Below are 5,452 nucleotides of genomic sequence, written 5' to 3'. Positions count from 1 at the left end.
TGACTTACCTCTTTCCCAATTCAGAACCAGTCTGTTGTTCCATATCCAGTTCTAACTGTTGCTTCTTGACCTGCATACAGATTTCTCAGGAGGCAGATAAGGTGCTCTGGTATTCTCATCTCTTTAAGAATTTTCCAGTTTGTTGTGATCCACACAGTCAAAGGCTTTAGCATAGACAATGAAGCAGATGTGTTTCTGGAATTTTCTTGCTTTTTTGATGATCCAATGGATGTTGGCAATTTGATCTCTGGTTCCTCTGCCTTTTTTAAATCCAGTTTGAACATCTTGTTCTTGGTTCATGTACTGTTGAAGCCTCACTTGCAGAATTTTGAGCATTACTTTGCTAGCATGTGAAATGAGTGCAATCGTGCGGTAGTCTGAGGATTCTTTGGCATTGCCTTTCTTTGGGATTGGAATGAAAACTTACATTTTCCTGCCCTGTGGCCACCACTGAATTTTCCAAATTTGCTGGCATATTGAGTGAAGCACTTTCACAGCATCATTTTTTAGGATTTGAAATAGCTCAACTGGGATTCCATCACCTCTACTAGCTTTGTTCATAGTGATGCTTCCTAAGGCCCACTTGACTTTGCATTCCAGAATGCCAGAGCTCTAGGTGAGTGATCACACCATTGTGATTATCTGGGTTGTGAAGATCTTTTTTTGTATAGTTCTTCTGTGTATTCTTGCCACCTCTTCTTAATATCTTTTGCTTCTGTTAGGTTAATACCATTTCTGTCCTTTATTGTGCCCATCTTTGCATGAAATGTTCCCTTGGTATCTCTAATTTTCTTGAAAAGATCTCTAGTTTTTCCCATTCTATTATTTTCCTCTATTTCTTTGTACTGATCGCTCAGGAAGGCTTTTTTACCTCTCCTTGCTGTTCTTTGGAACTCTGCATTCAAATGGGTATCTTTCCTTTTCTCCTCTGCTGTTTGCTTCTCTTCTTTTGATGGCTATTTGAAAGGCCTCCTCAGACAACCATTTTGCCTTTTTGCATTTGTTTTTTCATATCATATATGGCCTTTACTATGTTGAGGTAGGTTCTTTATAGGCCCATTTTTTTAAGAGTTTTAATCACAAATCATGCTGAATTTTGTCAAAGACTTTTTCTGCATCTATTGCGATTATCATGTGGTTTTTATTTTTCAGTTTTTTAATATGGTGTATCACATTGATTGATTTGTGCATATTGAAGAATCCTTGCATTCCTGGAATAAACCCAACTTGATCATAGTGTATGAGCTTTTTGATGTGTTGCTGAATTCTGTTAGCTAAAATTTTGTTGAGGATTTTTGCATCTATGTTCATCAGTGATAGTTCGTCAGTGATAGGCCTGTAGTTTTCTTTTTTTGTGTTGTCTTTGTCTGATTTTGGTATCAGGGTGATGGTGGCCTCGTAGAATGAGTTTGGAAGTGTTCCTTCCTCTGCAGTTTTTTGAAAGAGTTTTAGAAGGATAGGCATTCGCCCCTCTCTAAATGTTTAATAGAATTCTCCTGTGAAGCCATCTGGTCCTTGGGTTTTGTTTTTTGGGAGATTTTTGAACACAGGTTCAATTTCAGTGCTTGTAATTGGGTTGTTTATACTTTCTATTTCTTCCTGGTTCAGTCTTGAAAGATTGAACTTTTCTAAGAATCTGTGGTTATCTATTTTATTGCCATATAGTTGTTCATAATAGTCTTTTATAATCCTTTGTATTTCTGCATTGTCTGTTGTAACCTCTCCTTTTTCATTTCTAATTTTGTTGATTTGATTCTTCTTTTTTTCTTGATCAGTCTGGCTAAAGGTTTGTCAATTTTATCTTCTCAAAGAATCAGCTTTTAGTTTTATTAGTCTTTACTATTGTTTTGTTTCTTTTTCATTTATTTCTGCTCAGATCTTTATGATTTCTTTCCATCTACTAATTTTGGGGGTTTTTTGTTCTTTTTACAGTTGTTTTAGGTGTAAATTTAGGTGGTCTATTCAATGTTTTTCTTGTTTCTTGAGGTAGGATTGTATTGCTATCAACTCTCCTTTAGAACTGCTTTTGCTGCATTCCATAGGTTTTGAGTTGTCATGTTTTCATTGTCATTTGTTTCTAGAAAATTTTTGATTTCACTTTTGATTTCTTCAGTAAGCTGTTGGTTGTTTAGAAATACATTGTTTACTCTCCATGTGTTTGTGTTTCTTACAGTTTTTTTCTTGTAATTGATATCTAGTCTCATGGCATTGTGGTCAGAGAAGATGCTTGATACAATTTCAATTTTCTTAAATTTACTGAGGTTTGATTTGTGACCCAAGATGTGGTCTATCCTGGAGAATGTTCCATGCGCACTTGAGAAGAAGGTGTATTCTTCTGCATTTGGATGGAATGTCCTGAAGATATCAATGAGAGTCATCTCATCTAATGTATCATTTAAGACTTGTGTTTCCCTATTAATTTTCTGTTATGATGATCTGTCCATTGGTGTGAGTGGGGTGTTAAAGTCTCCTGCTATTATTGTGTTCCTGTCAATTTCTCCTTTTATTTCTGTTAGTGTTTGTCATGTATTGATGTGCTCCTACGTTGGGTGCATAGATATTTACAATTGTTACGTCTTCCTCTTGGATTGATCCTCGATCATTACATAGTGTCCTTCCTTATCTCTTTCAATCTTTATTTTAAGGTCTGTTTTGTCTGATATGAGGATTGCTACTCCAGCTTTTGCTTCCCATTTGCATGAAATACATTTTTCCATCCTCTCACTTTCAGTTTATATGTGTCTTTAGGTCTGAAGTGGGTTTCTTGTAGACAGCATATATATGGGTCTTGTTTTTGTATCCATTCAGCCAGTCTGTGTCTTTTGGTTGGGGCATTTAATCCACTTACATTTAAAGTAATTATTGATATATGTTCCTATTGCCATTTTCTTAATTGTTTGGGGTTGATTTGGTAGATGTTTTTTTCCTCTTGTATTTCTTGACTATATAAGTCCCTTTAACATTTGTTGTAAAGCTGGTTTGGTGGCACTGAATTCTCTTAACTTTTGCTTGTCTGAAAAGCTTTTTCTCTCTCCATCAATTTTGAATGAGATCCTTGCTGGGTACAGTAATCTTGGTTGTAGATTTTTCCCTTTCAGTACTTTAAATATATCCTTCCATTCCCTTCTGGCCTGCAGAGTTTCTGCTGAAACATCAGCTATTAAAGGCATGGGGTTTCCCTGTATATTACTTGTTGCTTTTCCCTTGCTGGTTTTTTTGGCAATTTATTTTTTTTATTTTGGCAATATCTGGCAGTTTATTAACCAATGGAACATACTGAATAACAAACTATCTTACATCTTTCAGGAAGAAGAAACACTAGACTTGAAAACACATCACCCACTGAATTTAGACACAACATCTCTACTCAATTAAGAGAAACATTTGTACAGTCCAGGTCTTTATTCTTACACCCAACAGGCCCTACATTCATAGGGAATGGGCTCCAACAGTTCATGTTCCTTTCCACTGGTCCTCATGAAGTGTGTTCTCTGGGTGGAGCAGGCTGGTGCTTCAGCTGAACCCAAATCCCTTTCTCTTTGGCTTCCTTCTTTTTCTGATCATTTTCCTTCACATGTTTCAGGAAGCTATCTAGGCTCTTAGAGTGCTTAATATGTTCAATAGGCACATTAATTCTCTTGGCAAGAATCTTGCCATTAACTTGTTTGTTTACAGTGATGCCAGCAGCATGCTAGGTGACAATGTAGACTCTCCAAGTTTTGCCATGGCAACATTTGTGGGGCATTCCTTTTTGAACAGTACCCATGCCCTTGATATCTACAATATCACCCTTCTTGTAGATTTGCATAGATGTGGCCAAAGGAACAACTCCATGTTTTTGAAAGGCCTAGAGAACATGCAGCAGGTGCCCCTCCTCTTTTCCTTTGTGTTGGTCATTTTGGCAAATTACTGGAAGATGGTGGTTCCAGCCGACAGGCTCCCTTGCTGCTTTTAATATTCCTTCCTTGTGTTTAGTCTTTGTTAGTTTGATTAATATGTGTCTTGGTGTGTTTCTCCTTGGGTTATCCTGTATGGAACTCTTTGCACCTCTTGGACTTGATTGACTATTTCCTTTTCCATGTTGGGGAAATTTTCAACTATAATCTCTTCAAAAATTTTCTCATACCCTTCCTTTCTCTCTTCTTCTTCTGGGACCCATATAATTCGAAAGTTGGTGCCTTTGATATTGTCCCATCGGTCTCTGAGACTATCCTCAGTTCTTTCCATTCTTTATACTTTATTCTGCTCTTCAGAAGTTATTTCCATCATTTTAACTTCCAGCTCACTGATTCACTCTTCAGCTTCAGATATTCTGCTATTGATCTCTTCTAGAGTATTTTTAATTGTAGTAATTGTGTTGTTTGTCTCTGTATGTCTATTCTCTTATTCTTCTAGGTCTTTGTTAATTGATTCTTGCATTTTCTCCATTTTGTTTTCAAGGTTTTTGATCATCTTTACTATCATTATTCTGAATTAGTTTTCAGGTAGTTTGCCTATTCCCTCTTCATTTATTTGATCTTCTGTGTTTTTAATTTGTTCCTTCATTTGTGTAGTATTTCTCTGCCTTTTCATTATTTTTTTTACCTTATTGTGTTTGAGGTCTCTTTTTGCCAGCCTTGAAGGTTGAATTCTTTCTTCCTTTTGGTTTCTGCCCTCCTAAGGCCGGTCCAGTGGTTTGTGTAAGCTTCATATAGGGTGCGATTTGTGTTGTTTTTGTTTGTTTGTTTGTTTTCCCTCTGATGGGCAAGGCTGAGTGAGGTGGTAATCCTGTCTGCTGGGTTTGTATTTTTGTTTTGTTTGTTGTTTAGATGAGGCTTCCTGTACAGGGTGCTCCTGGTGGTTGGGTGATGCCGGGTCTTGTATTCAAGTGGTTTCCTTTGTGTGAGTTCTCAATATGTGATACTCCCTAGAGTTAGTTCTCTGGTAGTCCAGGGTCTTGGAGTCAGTGCTCCCACTCCAAAGGCTCAGGGCTTAACCTCAAAATGAGACACAGAGACACAAGGTGAGCAAATGCTGTTTGAAAAAATGGTATCAATGAACTTGGTTGATTTAAGATTGTCACAAATCTTCAATTTGAAAAAATTACATAATCTTGACTCTCCTCAGTCTTCATACTTTCCTTTCGTGAGCACTGAATGGCAAGCAGTGTTCAGACTGTCCTATTGCAGACAGATATACCTTGCAACGTATTTCACAGAGCCTGGAAATGGAGAGAAAGCATGTCTCCTGAAAGAAGATATTACATTCCTTTCCCCTCATCCATGACAGCATTGAGGCTTGGATCCCCTTTCTCTGGTCTTCACTCTCCAGAAACAAGAGACTGACAAGAGCCACTGTTCCCAGTGATCTGGTTTTTAAATTAGTACTCATTTCAGGTCACAGAATCTATCGTAGTGATCTTAAACATAGAGGAATCAGAAGGTAAAAGGGCACAAAATTCAAAGATGGAATG

The 5,452-nt window shown here is 37.3% G+C and overlaps 1 pseudogene; it reads right to left on the bottom strand.

Annotated features, from left to right (window-relative positions):
- Nucleotides 1–3,407: 3,407 nt before the first annotated feature.
- On the bottom strand, nucleotides 3,408–3,900 carry LOC133239080 (large ribosomal subunit protein eL21-like; annotated as a pseudogene).
- Nucleotides 3,901–5,452: the final 1,552 nt, after the last annotated feature.

Source organism: Bos javanicus, chromosome 26 (assembly GCF_032452875.1).
Source record: "Bos javanicus breed banteng chromosome 26, ARS-OSU_banteng_1.0, whole genome shotgun sequence".
In the NCBI taxonomy this organism is placed as follows: Eukaryota; Metazoa; Chordata; class Mammalia; order Artiodactyla; family Bovidae; genus Bos; species Bos javanicus.
This window is presented reverse-complemented; position numbering and strand designations above follow the sequence as displayed.